At 34.5% G+C, this 18,489-nt stretch overlaps 1 long non-coding RNA gene across 1 annotated transcript; it reads right to left on the minus strand.

The window, feature by feature from the left end:
• Window positions 1-5,499: 5,499 nt before the first annotated feature.
• On the minus strand, window positions 5,500-18,123 carry LOC141661608 (uncharacterized). The gene is made up of 6 exons (XR_012550046.1): window positions 17,728-18,123; window positions 7,377-7,448; window positions 7,170-7,299; window positions 6,151-6,290; window positions 5,964-6,060; window positions 5,500-5,869 (listed from the first exon to the last, which is right to left on the minus strand). It is a non-coding gene; the product is annotated as an uncharacterized LOC141661608 (long non-coding RNA).
• Window positions 18,124-18,489: the final 366 nt, after the last annotated feature.

Consider the following 18,489-nt stretch of genomic DNA (forward strand, 5'->3'; position numbering starts at 1 on the left):
TAGTAGTCGATCACTGTACTTGCTGAAATTATAAAATTACCCTTGCTAGATAATTATAATTAATCAAATCATCTATAAAGGTATGATTTATACTTTGGTTTACCCCTCATTTTGGTTATCTCTTTTCATCATAACCGTCAGATCTTCTTCATCAAATAATAATAGCTGTCAGATTTAAATACTAAAAAATACACTTCACAAGTTCTCAGGTTCGAATCCCGTCAACAACAAAGATTTATATTATTATTATAAAGATAGATATAAGTTCTCAGGTTCGAATCCAGTTAACAACAAATATTTATATTATTATTTATAAAGATGCATATAAGTTTTGAGGTACGAATCTCACCAACAATAAATATTTACATTATTATTTATGAATAAGATATCATCAATGATATACTATTTAAACTTAATTTGGAATTATACACAATAAAAACATAATAATATAATCATTATTTAGTATTTTTTTTTATAAAATTTTAATAAAATTATATAAAATAGAAATAAAAATATACAAATATTAATCAAGACTCGTGCATCACATCGATATTTGTTAAAATTACTTAATTACCCTTACTTAATTGTTCAAATTCTAATTATTGGGTCAATCAATTCTAATTCTAATTGATATTGGAGTCAACTTCCTCTATTAATTTACCAATTTCAATTCTATTTTATATCGAACTCTATATCACTATAATTTATGTTAAATTCAATTTCTTCTACCAATTTAAATTTTAATTAATATCGAGTTCTATATCATTCTAATTTGTTACTTCGGGCTAAATTAAATTTAAACAAACTAAATATAATTCTTAAGATTTGGTAGATATATAATGTGACTCGGGTTAAGATAAAATAATAATACTGTCAATACTCCTAAAAAATTATACTAATGAACTTGGATAAACAAAATAATATATTTTATTTATCCGGGATAAAAAATACATTATACAATTGATTTAGACTAACACAAAACTAAAATAAAAATACAATTCGACCAACAAAAAAACATATATACTAATTATTCAGTCTAAAAAAATTATCTTATTGATCCAGAATTTAAAAAAAAAATTAAACTAAAAATAATTAGTTTGATTTGGTCGGTGTATTTGACATCAGACTAAAATAAAATAATGTAAATCACAGATCCGAGAATCAGATCCGAGAATCAGATTAATTAGACTAAGTATAATTCGTATCCTATTCATGTGAAATAAAAAATCAAATTTTATTTAAAACATTATTTTTTTAAATACACTTACAATTATCAATAAAACTATATCGTTCAATCAGTAATATTGCCTTTTTAAAATATCTTTTTATAGAGTTATAGTTAATCGATTAAGTAATCACCATGCTAAAATAATAATTTTTTAAGGTACCAACATAATGGAGACATTATATTTTTACCCTTAGTAAATTAATAATTTCATTATAATAATATTTCTCCCTTACTAATGTTATCATTTTAAATAAATTTAAATGTTCTAAAAAGTTATGTACATATATGTTTACTTATATAATTATCATGAAATCATATCATTTAAAATTTTAAATTAACAAAATTAAGAATTGAATGTAAGTATTTTTTTAAAAAAATTATATAATATTAAAAAAATCTATGTCGACCGTTTAAGCAAGTATTAACTTAATATCATTGCTAGAAAAGTTGATATAATTCGATTGTGATTAGTTAGCAACTTGTAATAATTATTAGAGTTATAATCTAATATCTTATAAATTATACGCAAGGCGATCTCTATAGCAAAACGGTCATTCAGAAATTAGATTTTTATTTGAGAAAATGTAAGCTTGTACATACAACATTCGTTACAACAAGAAACATTGGTGATTTAAATACAAATACACAACCATCAATTTTGTTGTTAGATATTTGATGTACTGTAGATGTGACTTGTGTTGACTTAATTATCATGTGTCTATTTATTGGAAAAAATACAAATAGACGTTCGGTACGGAAATCATAGGAACATGCCTCAATTAAATTAGGCCTCCATTTAATAATACAAAGCTTTAAAATATCAAAAAGATTTTTTTTCAAATGCTGACACATGTTTGTATTTAGTAAGTTTTTCAATCATAAAATAAAATAATGCGTTCACACATATGCCCTTATAAATTAAAATTTAGATATTTATTTTTCACAATTTTGGAATTTTTTTGTGAAACTTCGATATTTGTTCTACACAGTTTTTGAAAATTTTTTAGAGGACTTTTTTAAAAAATAAATATCACTACTTTTTAATTAGTAGCGTGTTAGTTTTAAAATAACTGTTCTTATGACATATAAGAGGCATATATGTAAATTCTGCAAAAAAGAAAAAGAAAAGAGGCATATGTAAATAGAAACAAACAAATAAAGTTTGGTGCCGTATGAATATTAGGGAAAATGCCAAGTTTAGCGGGTGTATTTTAAATAAGTAAATATTTGAAGATATAATCAACATTGCCAACTGTTCAATTCATGTTCAGCTGAGCTATGTACAATTGGACGATCATTTCACTATTTCTCAGATTTACATCTAACCCGGGGCGGAGTATATGAAATTCGTTCCGTTTTCAAATGGCCTGCGATTTCTTTCCATTTTATAAGTTCTTGAACGAAGAGGAACTTAACAAATTACTTCATTTTTATTTGGAACAGAATGTAATTAACAAAGAGTAATCCATAAATGGCAAATTAAATTAAATAAATCTGGTAAACGTACTTACGATATAGGATAACCCAGTCCACGACCTGGATATTCCGACCGCGTATTGGGACCCTACTTGCGGTGTAATTATTGTTGGAAATCCGCAAAATAATATTGGAAGGGGTTTGAGCTTCACGGCATCTCCAGTGTGAACATAAAAACTCGTTTTGGATGAAGATAAAAATGTAAAGAGGCTTTGAATGTGTGTATCTGAGCGTATGAGAGTGGGTCGGAGAGAGTAACCTCTAAACCTTCATCTTTTGGACTAATTATAATTTTAGGTTAGGGTGCAGGGGTTGGTATCTTTCAATCAGTACCGTTCATTTCTGGGAGTGGAGGGGCACCTGAGACCCGTGGAAGCGCTACACGTGTCCAGGCTAGGATGGTACATGAGCGTGCGCATCTTATCCATTCACAATTTTCATTATCATGTAAGATCTTCAGTTATGGCTTGTGCCTCCCATATTATGCCTAATTTGGGCTTTTTGGGATATGGGCCGCGTGGTTGCTTTGGTTCCGAGATAGGGTGGACCTGGACTGGGTCGGACCTGTATTAAGTGACCTAGGTCCGAGCCCCCGTGAAGAATTATACCCTTCTATTTGCTTTGGTCCTAGGATAAGGCGGGGCTGGACCAGGTCGGACTTAAAATAGGCGACCCGAGTACTGGTCCGAGTGAGAATTTATATTCTATCATTTGCTCCCACTCCCTTATGCATATTATCTGGATGGATTATTTTCGACTTAAAATAAATTTTGCTGTTTTCTTGTCCCAATCTGGGTTGCGTTGTAAGAGAAGAAGTCGAACTATAGGAATGAACCTCAGCTTGTAAAAGAAAATTTTGCTGCTTTCTTACCCCTTAGTATGGGTTGTGTTGTAAAAGATCAAGCCGGACTATAGGAATGAACCTTAGCTCGTAGAAGAAAATTTTGCTATTTTCTTGCCCCCAGTCCGGGTTGTGTTGTAAGAGACCAAGCCGGACATAAGAATGAATCTTAGTTGGGATGTAGAAAATGTTGTTGCTTTCTTGCCACCCAGTCTGGGTAGGTTCAGTATTATGGAAATCCAGCCTGGGGAAAAACCCTGATGTCTCGTGAAAGTTGAAACAACTGATCCGTTTTTTCCCTCATTTGATTTAAATTTCGACAGTTGTTTATTTCCGAAAAATGTGTCACAATTATGACAGTTAATAATTACTATTTTTACATATACTTATATTTATATATAAACTGAAATTTCAGCCAGTCATAGGCTGCCACGTAATTGAACGTATCTACTCCGCCCAGGGCTATAAAAAAAGTCTCCCTTTCTCACTTTTCATTTTTTTACTCCAATAAGAGACTTTTAACTTCTCTCAAGACAGGAACTCCGAAGAGTATCAAAGTCTTCTTATTGCTTCATTCCCAGAGGATCGAGTTCTTGCTTCTCGCCCAATTTCGTCATAATTGTGAGTTCTTCTCCATCTTCTCTTTTGTTTCTGTTGTTTCTTTTATATAATTTTCTTTTGTTGGTGATAATATTGTCATTTGGATTTGGTCGGGTTTTAATATGTGTATGTATATGTGATTTGGCTATGAATTGGTGTTTGATTTTGATTGCCAAGTGTTTGTAGGGTTAGGGTTTTGGCTTGGGTCCGGATCGGTACCGGTGGTCCGGATCTGGGTATTTTTGTGTTTTATGATTTGACTTGTTTAACAGGACTCCCAGTCCAGGCTCTACCTCACCATGAGCCCGAACCTCTGTGGCTTAGGACTAACATGATAGAACTGGTTGGACCATATTACGTCTTAAGGAAGGAGTTTAGGATTATCACTAAACCATTTTTTTGCTTAGAGATATATGGTCCGGACCATAGCGAGGGTAAATAGATATCTTGCCCGTTACCCGGGTCCCTCCAGTGGTGAGAATAGTTCGTCTTCATTTGAGAAATTAAACAGCCGGATAGTGATGGAGAAGAAAGCTTCTACTTCTTCTTTTGATGTCATGACCAGGATTCGGGTCAAGGAGATCCCTGCGAGCACTACTAGAAATATGGGATCAGACATCGGTTCAGAACCGATGTTAAAAAAAATCTGAACCGATGTCTTCGCGTGTGATGAATTGTCATCAGCCTTTGACATCGGTTAACAGCCGATGTCTATTACAGTGCTATACATCGGTTTTAAGATTAAATGTGATATCTTTGTGATAAATTTCAGCTTATATTACAGTATTTTTATGTGAATATGAGTATATTATGAGGTATTTATCCATTAAAACATGAAATCTACAAGCTTCAAAAGCCATTTATTAATTTTTTTTGGAACAAACGGATGTGAAATGCTAGATCAGACATCGGTAAGATTAGTTGCCCAATGTGAAATGTTTGATCAGACATCGGTTAAATTAGCCCCCCAATGTGAAATGATGGATAAGACATGGGTGTTCTTCACGAAACCGATGTTAAATCTTTTTGTTTAACATCAGCCAATTTCTCTAACCGATGTTATTTGACTTAAAATACATTGAGTTCTTTTCAGAACCGATGTCAAATGTATTTCACATCGTTTTTTTAGTTCTTTTTCATTTAATATTATTTTACATGATGTCTTTTGTATATTTTTTTATATCGGTTTACATTTATCATTGTGATGTTAATGTGGTGTAAATTACATGCCATCCTGGTCCTGTTTTACAGCCACATGAACCGATTGCATTTACATAACCAAAAAAATCCCAAACAATGCAACATCCAACCAAAAATATCCAATAGAAACATAAAGCTACATTGATACCAAATTTCTTAACATACAATATTCCAACAATCAATTCCGACATTCATTCCAAGTCTAAAATAAACATCCCAACCAATAACAATAAAATAACTTAGTTATCCAGACTCTTTTAACTAAGGACTTGTCAAGAATTTATACATGACCAAAAAAATTAAAGTAAAACGCATACTTGAATACACAAGTTCAGGAATTGGGTAATCTCTTTCTTTAAGCTATCACGGATTAGTCCATATATTTTTTCAATACAAGTCGTTAAGTGCTGCTTAAATAATAGAGCCGTATACTTGGCTTCCATTTTCAATTGTGTGTTTGGCTTTCCCTCCATTCCACTGTACCCACTGGAAATTCCCCTTCCCATTAAAGATGCACGAAAACCCTGTACATACACGTAGACTTTTAAAAATAGAGTCAACACATTTATATGGTAATTTCCTACTATAAAAATTTAAGCTCTATTTTGAAAAGCTAACTTGTGCCATTCTGCCAAACAGGGTTGTAGGAGAAGTTCGATGACGCTGATGAAGAACCTGGTTCTCGGATTCGAGGTTGGACATATTCAGTTCTTGCCTAAGTACGCGCATATACCACATAATTATATAATTAGAAAACAGGCACTACAGGTATTTTGTTTCCTCTGAATTATAATTGTGTAACTACCTTTCAAGGGTAGTCTATAGTTGTGCTAGTTTCAACTGGGATTCCTCTATTTCTTTAAGTCTGTCTTTGCTCTCATTTTGAACTTCATTAAACATGCACATAAACTCATCAGCTCTCTTTCTCAACTCTTTTATCTCTTCCTGCATGTATAAAATCTGTATTATAATAAAATAAATAATCACATGTTTTTGCAGGACTAACAAATATGTTCTTAATTGGACTTTATAGAAAATGGAATAACTATATAAGATATAATGCATTGTACGAGAGTCTTTAATTAAACAAACAAATTTGCCAAAGCTCATGAAAGTAGTAAAATTTTAAACTACTGCAATGATGATGGCATTTCCGGGCCTGATACTCTGCTGAAATGTTTCATTTTTATCGGCATGATTACAACTGGAATAGGCTTCTATTGTTGTACGTTTAACCAAGTTATTTCTCTGAATCAAATTGTATAGCAGTTAGCCAGTACCCTATTCCCCTTTAAAATTGCAATATATACCTATTTACCTTGCACTGTTACTTATAAGCATATATGTTAAAAATGATATGATAGCATAAGAATTGCTTATATAATCGTTATAATACAACATGCAATATTGTTTCCAATGAATTAAACAAAGTTGTGGTTAGAGTCTACTGGTTCCTAAGTTGTACTAAAAAAAAATTTCCACTACAAATTATTTGTACATAATTTGTATTACACGCAGAAAATTCAAATATGTTCTTATCGCCTGCTCAAATTGAGAATATTGAACAATATATCACATGTTTTTGCAGGAATAACAAGGTTTAGCAAATGTTGTTGCCCAGATTCAAAGAAAAACTAAAATAGACATTTATGTTTGTTGGAATGGTCATTTATACCCAGTGTTAAATGGATTTTATAGTATAGCCTTAAAATATGACATTATCTTGTAGCCCATATAGCCAAATTATATGAATTTAAGTCCTTACTAGAAATGAAGAGATCAACTAGTGTTGAATTGCACAAGATAGGAGAGCAAAGCACATACCAAATATCAATGAAGCCATGGATTTGAAAAGCATGAAGTTGAACATTAAAACCATATTTGCAGTACAAGCAAGGCAAACGATCTAGCTTCCATAGAATGTGTAAGGATATTTAAGAACTGTCATCAGATGCTGTCAATAAGAGATGTAATCATAAATACACCGACTCATTTTACTGAACCAAAGTTGTAGCCAGAGTCTTTACTTACCAAAGCATGTTGCAGTCGTGCATTCTCTTCTTTTAAAACCTGTAGTTCTGCTTCCAGATCATATGTATGAGCCTAGCCAATCAGAATTTGTGAGAACTAACATTAGAAACATACTTGGCTTAGCCCTTTTAAATACGGTGGTTTTAATCTAAATTATTTACAGTCATACTTTATTTTTTATGAATATTTTTTCTCACATAGAAATTAAAACATAAGCTAATTTTTCTGCAACCACTTAACTAAGCACCGATGTCGTATCTACTATTTCTAGTTCTCGAGACATGTTCCCTGCACTCTGAATGCCTATTGGATATATATTAATGTTGTGCATAACATGCCTGTACTATAACAAGACTAAGTCAATTTGACAACCCTAGGTAAGTTGTATTGTAATCTAAATTTGCATTTTGTATTGTAACACGTAAGTCTGTAAAAATGTTCAAGGGCAGACCGAAGTCTTTTTCTGTAAACAGTATCGAGCCTAAGAATTCTATCTGGACGAAGATCAAGAAAATCATGCCTCAGAAGAATTATGAAGAAATTTGGAGTTTAATAAATCTGTTTTAGGAAAAATATTCTAAGTCAAGATCTCTACAAGTCACAGATTAAGTGTTATAGAGAAGTCATTCGAGAACTCTAGAATGACTTATCGAGAAGTCAAGAAAGCTACTAGAGAACTCAGAGATATCGACAAGCCAAATTGAAGACATTGAAGATTGGAGATATCGACAAGTCATTTCTTCACTAGAGAACTTTGAGATATCGACAAGTCAAAATATCATTAGAGATCTCTAAGATATCGATAAGTCAAAATATCACTGAAGGTATCTGAGATATCGATAAGTCTATTTATCACTAGAGAACTCAGAGACATCAATAAGCAACAGTGAAGACATGAAGATGAAAGATCTCGACAAGCCAATTTCTTTTATAGAGAACTCAGAGACCTCGATATGTCAAACAACTATAGAGTTATTAGAGATCTCGATAAGCCAATATACTTATCGAGATGTCAAGTTCTCTATTGATCAAACTGGAGATCTCAAGGTAAATCTCAAAGTACAAAGTGCAGATCAGTTCAATATCCAAGATTATCAATCAAAAAATAATTCAATCAGTTGGATTGACCTGCCACCTACAGCTAAAGACCAAGACATTGTTCCTGATACAGTGGTAACACTGAAAGGAATATGTCCTAAGTCCAATTATGTATGAGGATTTAGGAATAACTTTTATGTAATCTGTTTTGATTTCATTGATATTAGTAAAAGACTTGTTTTGTTTTTATTACGGGCTCTATCTATTTAAGTGTTTAAATAAGATATACCATAGTTTAGAGTAAAGCTTTTTATGGATTATGATGAGATCATAATAGTGAGACCTAAAAAGATGATAACTCTAAACTTAAATAGTTCCTGATCATAGGATTACTAACTGGTAATTAATAATCCGCAAAGATCGGTACATACTATGCTTGCTTCATTATGAAGGATGTCTGTTCTCATAGACATTTGTGTGGTGACACTATAGCTAGTATGTAGGTGCTTATTATAGAATAAGTTCACTGAACATGACTCGCCCAGCTGAACAACTGATGAAGTTCACTCACGTGTCAGCAGTTGTTCACATAGTGATAGTTGTACAAGTATCCTTAGACTTGAGGTCATCATAGTCATCTTGTGTACACTGAACTATGCTTTGGTTTAGTTCTTAGTCTCCAGGGACAATTATTAGGGCTCTTCTGGGTATAGGAATTTGTACACGAAGATAGTGTATGATCAATAAAGGATCTACCCCTTCCAGTGAAAGAAGCGAATGTTCAAGGCTGATCCACTTATGCTAGTTCAGGAATCTCTGGCCAGAGTGAATGAAATTAGAAATGAGTTTCTAATTTGCATAGAACTACGCATAGTAAATGGTAAGCAAAGTGATTGAATTAGATAGGCTTGACACGAGATCCATGCCTTGTATTTAATCGGGACATTGTAGGGTAGAAGGAGTTTATTGTACGGTAACTATTCACTGAATAGGTTCTTGGTATTCTAAGCAGTGAATTCATATTATCCGGATAGTCGCGATATGCTGAGAAGTATCCCTCACGATGTAGAATAAATGTGATTAATTAATTAATCATATTTAATAAATTAGAGAATTTATATAAATAATGATAAAATAGTTTTATTATTATTTATTTCTACTACCGGCTTAATATTGAACCTACAGGGTCACACCATAAAAAGAGAATGATTTAATGGTGGAGGAATTAATTAATAATGGCTAATAATTATTTATTTATGAAATAAATAATTAATTAGCAAATTTAATAATTGATTAAATGAGATTTAATTGATTATAAATTAATTAAGAAAAGTTCTTAATATTATTAATTAAAGGATTTAATTTTTGGAAATTAAATCAAAAGAGAGAATTATTTCTAAAGTATTTAGAAAAAGGATTAATGATTAAAAGATGTTTTAATTATTAATGAGAATAATAAATGGGATAATAATAATAATATTTATGGAAAAATTTCAGCTGAAAATTTTGCCTATAAATACACTATTATAGACTCTATTTTTATTCTAACCACATTGGAACCCGAAAACCCAAAAAGTTTGGAAAACCCAATTCTCTCCACCTCCTTCCTCCTCCTTAACATCATTTTCTTGGTGGATACCGGTGGAGTGCTTCACACTTGAGGAGCAACAACAGTAGAATTTTCAACCATTTTTGCTCGTGCTAGTGCCCCAGACAAGTATTTCTTATTTCGAAATCAAAGCCCTCGGCTGTAGCACGAACCGACAATGATTCAAAAATAAGAACTACTTTCTATCATGTTGGAAGGCTATGACCGACACAAGCCCGTTGTGTCATTGGCCAATTATTACTTGATATTATTTAATTTTAGAGGGATTATATTACGTTACAATCATAATCATATTATAAAGAGATTCTTTTTAAATTAAATATTTCAAATCAATAATCAATAATCAGATGATTCCCAGATCGGGTGGAGCATTGTCAAGAGGCGTCACTTAATAACCCTTTCTTACAGATAGAAATCTGTTGTTGACAGAATCATCCTTTCTCTCATATCGAAAATTCATATTCAATTACGTGTTTCACAAACACAAGAATCTCATGATTGTATTCATAATATTGTTCTTAAGGTTATGAAACAATTTCACTATACTAGGTTGTCTAACAAACGCCTTATGTTCATTTAAGTTCACCTAAATCTATCATCGCATGATAAACTAAGCATATATCACATATATAAACATGAATAAACATCAAGGTAGGCATGTTACATAGAGATGTATAATGCTTAGACTAATGTGCTAGATGATGTAACATGCCTACCTTGATGTTTATTCATGTTGATATATGTGATATATGCTTAGTTTATCATGCGATGATAGATTTATGTGAACTTAAATAAACATAAGGCGTTTGTTAGACAACCTAGTATAGTGAAATTGTTTCATAACCTTAATAATAATATTATGAATACAATCATGAGATTCTTGTGTTTATGAAACACGTAATTGAATATGAATTTTCGATATGAGAGAAAGGATGATTCTGTCAACAACAGATTTCTATCTGTAAGAAAGGGTTATTAAGTGACGCCTCTTGACAATGCTCCACCCGATCTGGGAATCATCTGATTATTGATTATTGATTTGAAATATTTAATTTAAAAGGAAGAATTTCTTTATAATATGATTATGATTGTAACGTAATATAATCCCTCTAAAATTAAATAATATCAAGTAGTAATTGGCCAATGATACAACGGGCTTGTGTCGGTCATAGCCTTCCAACATGATAGAAAAGTAGTTCTTATTTTTGAATCATTGTCGGTTCGTGCTACAGCCGAGGGCTTTGATTTCGAAATAAGAAATACTTGTCTATTACATAGAGATGTGTACATTGAATAAGAATCTAAAGGTCGGTACGTGCTACAGCCGTGGGCCTTTGGGGACTGATTCAACTGTACGGAATGTTGGGTTAGACTTGACTTAGAATATTGAGTTTGTCGTGCTACAGCCGAGACTCAATTATTCAAGAGGCTAAAGTTTGATTAGGGAATAACATGAGATGTAATTGACAAGAGTTGTCTGCCTATTGAACATTGCATGGCGGTTCGTGCTACAGCCGGGGTTGTGTAATGGAATGTAGGATCCCTATTCCCACTAGCATTATGAATGCTTAATTTTTCACATAGGGGGTTGAATAAATTAGGAAAACTAGTGGGAACCACTTATGAATAAAGATCCGATTCATATAGTGTTTTGAAATAAAATCGAATATTTGCTAAGTGTTGTTATGTGTTTATCATTTACAGATTTACTTTGTACGTTATGTCTTCTGCACTATCACTCAGGAGCATACTGGATGCTCACAAATTGAATGGTCCTAATTATGCTGACTGGCTTCGAAACTTGAGAATTGTTCTCAGGATTGAGAAGCTGGAATACGTGATTGACTCACCTAAGCCTACTGAACCTGCTAGTGATGCACATAATGATGAACACGTTATGTATCATAAGTGGATAGATGATGCAAATGTTGCTCAATGTATCATGCTAGCTTCCATGAACATTGAGCTACAGAAGCAACATGAGCATATGGATGCTCACACTATCCTCATGCATCTACAAGAGTTGTATGATGTGGCGGGGAGGACAGCTCGATATGAGATATCGAAGGAGTTGTTCGGTTGTAGGATATCTGAGGGATCATCTGTGAATGACCATGTACTTAAGATGATCAATTTGATTGAACGTCTTGGACAACTTGGTTTTGCCATGGATGGGTAGCTGAGCCAAGACTTGGTCTTGCAATCGCTTCCGAGTTCGTTCTCGCAGTTTGTTGTGAACTTTCACATGAATAAGTTGGATGTCAGCCTGCCTGAACTCCACAACATGTTGAAGACTGCGGAATCGAATTTTCCCCCTAAAAAGAGTTCTGTTCTTCTAATTGGTGAAGGTTCCAATCCTAAGAAAAGGAAGAGAAACTCTTCCAAGAAGAAGAAAGTAGGTGAGAAAACGCCGGTTCCACCAAAAGCTGAAGACCCCAAGAGCAAAGTTGTTTGCTTTCACTGTAACAAGGTGGGGAACTGGAAGAGGAACTGCAAGGTTTACCTTGCAGAATTGAAGAAGAAGAAGGGTAGTGAGACTACCGCTTCTGATTCAGGTATGTTCATGATAGAAGTGAATATGTCATTAAATCAAATTTTTACTTGGGTATTAGATACCGCCTGTGGTTCTCATATCTGTAATTGTTGCAGGGACCAAGGAGAAGTAGGACTCTTGAGGAAGAGGAGGTGATTCTACTGATGGAAATGGAGCAAGAGTTGTTGCTGTAGATGTAGAATCGTTTCATTTGATAGGCCTACGGGCAAGACTATTGTTTGAAATAATTGTTATTTTGTTCCCTCGATTGTGAGGAATATTATTCCCATGTTAGACTTGGGTGGTTTTTTCATTTATTATTGAGAATAATGAATGTTCTATTCTTAGAAATAATATTCTTTATGGACGTGGTGCTTTAAATAATGGTCTGTATGTATGTGACATAATTTAATTCAGATTGAACAAACTAATAAAAGAAAAGGGATGATGAAAATCTCACTTCATAGTGGCACTGCAGTCTCCATTTAGTGGACATGGAGAGAGGGCTGCAGATTTGCTAGGAATGGTACACACAGATGTATGTGGACCAATGTCTACGCAAGCCATGGGTGGATTTTCATACTTCATTACTTTCATAGATGATAGATCTGGATTCGGATATGTGTTTGATGAAACACAAGTCTGAGGCCTTTGAAAAGTTCAAAGAATATAAGTATGAAGTGGAGAAACAACCAAACATAGTATTATAACTCTTCGATCAGATCGAGGTGGTGAATACTTTAATGGAGTGTTTCTAGATTATCTCAAAGTAAATGGTATAGTCTCCCAGTGGACTCCTCCAGATTAGTATCTGAAAGGAGAAATCGAACTTTGTTAGACATAGTTCGGTCCATGATGAGCTATGCAAATCTTCCAGTATTCCTATGGGGTTATGCATTGGAAACCTCAGCATATTTACTGAATAAGGTGCCTTCCAAAATCTGTTCCTCAAACTTCGTATGAGATATGGAAAGAAAGGAAACCGAGTCTTAAACACGTTAAGATTTGGGGATGTCCATCTTATGTCAAGTAAGTTGACCCAGATAAGCTGGAATATTGATCCGTAAAATGTAGTTTTGTGGGATATCCTGAAGAGACTTTAGGGTATTACTTTTGCACCGATCATCGGGTGTTTGTCTCCAGACATGCTACCTTCTTGGAAAAGGAGTTTATCCTTGAAGGAAAGAGTGGGAGCAAAATTAAACTTGATGAAGTTCTAGAAGCACAAACTACTACGGATCAAGTGGAAACACCTGTTCTGACTGAACAACCTTTTGTGGAACAACCCATTCATAGATCAGGGAGAGTGTCTCGCCAACCTGAGAGGTATTATGGCCTTATCATTGAGAATGACAATGAGTTGTCGATCATTGATGATGACGACCCTGTGACCTATAATGAGGCTATGAGTAGTGTTGACTCAGAGAAATGGCATAGTGCCATGAAATCCAGAAAGGAATCTATGTATACGGTATACAAAAGATAGATTATAGCAGATGGCCAGGTGGAGACCTTTAAGGCCAGGCTTGTGGCAAAAGAATTCAAACAAAGGCAATGGATTGACTTTGATAAAACCTTTTACCTGTAGCCCTGTTAAAATCAGTTCGGATTTTGCTTGCGAATGCTGCTTACTACGACTATGAGATCTGGCAATTAGCCAGATGGTTTTCTTTCCAAGAGAAATGAAAACCTAGTGTGTAAGCTGCTGCGAACCATATGTGGTTTAAAGCAGGCTTCTCGAAAGATGGAACATTCGTTTTGATGAGACAATCAAAGAGTTTGATTTTATCAAAAACGAAGATGAACCATGCATCTACAAAAGGGTTAGTGGGAGCGCGGTAACATTTCTTGTATTGTATTGAATTAGAGTTGACACACATAACAACATAGCAGCCCACTCACAAAGCTACTTTATGAAAGTCACTTTGATCGTCATAAAGACAAGATGGGTATTAGATACCAGAGTGATTGGCTTTAGTACAAGTGGGAGATTGAAAGGAATATGTCCTAAGTCCAATTATGTATGAGGATTTAGGAATAACTTTTATGTAATCTGTTTTGATTTCATTGATATTAATAAAAGACTTGTTTTGTTTTTATTACGAGCTCTATCTATTTAAGTGTTTAAATAAGATATACCATAGTTTAGAGTAAAGCTTTTTATGGATTATGATGAGATCATAATAGTGAGACCTAAAAAGATGATAACTCTAAACTTAAATAGTTCCTCATCATAGGATTACTAACTGGTAATTAATAATCCACAAAGATCGGTACATACTATGCTTGCTTCATTATGAAGGATGTCTGTTCTCATAGACATTTATGTGGTGACACTATAGCTAGTATGTAGGTGCTTATTATAGAATAAGTTCACTGAACATGACTCGCCCAGCTGAACAACTGATGGAGTTCACTCACATGTCAGCAGTTGTTCACATAGTGATAGTTGTACAAGTATCCTTAGACTTGAGGTCATCATAGTCATCTTGTGTACACTGAACTATGCTTTGGTTAAGTTCTTAGTCTCCAGGGACAATTATTAGGGCTCTTCTGGGTATAGGAATTTGTACACGAAGATAGTGTATGATCAATAAAGGATCTACCCCTTCCAGTGAAGTAAGCGAATGTTCAAGGCTGATCCACTTATGCTAGTTCAGGAATATCTAGCCAGAGTGAATGAAATTAGAAATGAGTTTCTAATTTGCATAGAACTACACATAGTAAATGGTAAGCAAAGTGATTGAATTAGATAGGCTTGACACGAGATCCATGCCTTATATTTAATCGGGACATTGTAGGGTAGAAGGAGTTTATTGTACGGTAACTATTCACTGAATAGGTTCTTGGTATTCTAAGCAGTGAATTCATCTTGGTGTTATCATTTGTTGTTGATTGAAGAGCAGAGTGTGTTTGACTGATAAGTTGGATGAGTGTGGTTTTGAAATGGTGGTCATCACATTTCTTGGAGAAGGCCCACCCCATGATGGGATGCCTGATCTGGAACTGGAGCCTACTTCTCCCCCTATGTCCAATGGCTCTTCTTCACTTTCTGCATCCTCACCACCAAAGAAATCTTCTGAACCACCAGTCTCATAGTCAATATCACCAGCTGTAGAGGGAAAGGCTATGATTGGATCCTTTGCTCTTTGCATAGACTGTGTGGTGTGCACCAAATTAAGCATCATTTCTGCATTGTCATTGCCCTGTCCAACTAGAAGTTGATATGCTGGAACAGGGTGAGTAAATGTCTCAGCATCCATGGAGGTAAAATCTATAATAACTTGACTTTGCTGAAATAGTCCCTCCCTGTTTGCATCCTGGACATTCATTAACTCACTTGCAATGACATCCACCCTTATATCTCCTGTACCTGCATTTCTCTCAATATCTCTCTTTTCTTGCATCAAGGTCTCACCTTGGCTCCCCACCCTCACACCCTCACCTTCACTATCTAAGGTGGGACTCCTCTCACTCACTTTTGCCAGTCCTGAAGAAATGGACTGCATTGGATCACTCTTTTCCTCTCCTTTTTCCTGGGAGCAACCCAGACTCTCACACAAATCACTCCCTTCCCTCAATCCTAGGAGTGATTGCACTACTGCTAAGTCTTCTTCACTTGTAAGAATAGATGAAATTTGAAGCTGTGGAGAGACACCCGACGGATGAGGAATATCCATCGGGTTAGCAGTTTGACTATCCGACGGATAACTGCTGTTAAGCTTATCCGTCGGGATACAATCACTACTCGACGGATGAGAAATATCCATCAGGATAGAAGAAATAATTGAGTTTGGAGTGGAGACTATTGTACACTCTGTGCAGATTGATCAAAATTTTGGCACAGATGTCTCAATAGTCTCAGAAAGAAATGGCAAGTGAGCCAACAAATCATCTAGAAGATGATGCTCACTTGCATGGATTTTTGGCTTCTCCAAGAGACTTAAAGATGGAGAATTTGGTTGAGATGTAGGAATCATATCAACATCCAATGAGTGTGTGGGAGAATTTGGTGTATCAGGTGCTTCAATTATGAGAGATTTTGGCTGTGACTCACATTTATTAGAGCCACATCAACCTTACTTTGAGAAGGTGCAGTGACTGGGTCTTTTGCACCAGTTTGCACAGTGTGTGAACCTTGTGCATCCCTAAGTGTTTTTTATCTTTTTTTCTGGCATAAGTTTGTGGTGAGCTAGTGTCCCTACCCCTCTTGGCCTGTGCTCCTGGTTGGGAGCTTGTTTCAATGGTAACATCCTTTTGGGAGGATGAAACCAGTAATGAGCTAATATCCTTATTAACAACCACAGTTTGTTGGGAAACTGTGGTGTGGCTAGGTTTGGGAACACTCTTCTCACCAGCCTTAACCTTAGGGCTTCTTTGATTTTCACCCTGTCCCTCACCTTTCTTACCCACCTTCACACTCCCCTCTTTTGGTTCAGTGGATTTTACAACTGATCTCTTTTGAAAGAAATTAGAGGGGGCTTTCTTAGCTTTGGATTTAAGAACTTTTGTTGGTTTGGTAGCTTGGGTAGGCAACTGTTGGGTCATTGACATAGTTGCCATAGCTACACTGGAAAGCAAAGAAATTTGTGAGGTTGGAAGAGTTGAGACAGAAGAAATTACCTCACTTACCTGAGGTCCCTCCATTACTGGAAAGTAGAATAAGGGAACCCCCTTGTGATGGTTTTCTCTGTTTAAATCTGCAATGATCCTTCTTTCTTGAACCCAACAATTCAGCTTGTTGGTTGGGTTCTCAATTACAATTTCCTCAACAAAATGGTTAGCAAGCATCATAAAAAATCTAGAATAGACACTTCTACCTCTCTTGTTGATCTCTCCTAACTTAAAGCCTAACTCAAACAAAACTAAGTCACTGAAATTGAAATGTTTATCAGTATCTAGCATGTAAAGCATGTTAAGCATAGAAATGTTTATAGAGTCAAAGTTACTAACTTTACCAGAAAACACCTTAGTTACTACATCACACAGGCAACTCCATTCTTTCCTAAGACTCAACCTCCTAATTTCACTTAATTTAGAAGTAGTGAGTGCATAGCCCATGTAATTAAGCATATTAACAATATCAGTGTCTTTGTGTGTAGCAGTTACAGTATTATCAGAAATCTTGAAGCATGCTTAAACAACATCACTATTTATGCAAAATTGCTTACCTTTCAGAGTGAATGTGATGGTTTTGTCTATCGAGTTGTATACTGCAATTGTCCATATCTCTTCAACAACCTCATAGTAAATGGTGGGTGATTCCAGCATGGCATAGTTGAGTTTGCAGTTCTTCACGAAATCCATCATTTTGTGATAGTCACCAGACTGTTGAATCTTCTTGTTCACCAGAGCTGAGAAGTTGTTTTTCTCATAGATAGAACTAGTTTGAGACATGATTTTTACTATAAGCGCCATTGTTAGAGGTTTGGAATTTGCAAAGAGAGAGTTTGCTTTTGAGAAGAAAGAAATTAGAGCAATTGAATCTTGAGAATGATAAAAGAAATGAATAAAAGTGAATTTGCTTTTATACTATCTCAGAAATAAACTGTCAAAAAAAATAAAGTGAAATAAAGTAACCAATAAAATTTTTCCAAAATAGCCGTTTAAAAAATAAACTGTAAAAAATCCATCACTTATCCGTCGTGTCATGCTTACAAACTGTAAGTATACTCGATAAATAATGTTCAGAGAATTAACGGCTAGAATTGAGACAATTCGACGGATGAGGATAAATCAGTTATCCGCCGAGTTATAAAATATTCCAGAAAAATAATTGATTTTATTGACGAATTATATTTCGACGGATGATCAAACTCGATGGATAATGATCATTCGTCGGGATGTAAATTTTGACTTAGCCAAAATTTCATCCAACACAGAAAAATCAATTAAATTTCTGGCTGCATAACAACTTGCAAAATATCTGAAAT

The sequence above is a fragment of the Apium graveolens genome, chromosome 5 (genome assembly GCF_009905375.1).
Source record: "Apium graveolens cultivar Ventura chromosome 5, ASM990537v1, whole genome shotgun sequence".
In the NCBI taxonomy this organism is placed as follows: domain Eukaryota; kingdom Viridiplantae; phylum Streptophyta; class Magnoliopsida; order Apiales; family Apiaceae; genus Apium; species Apium graveolens.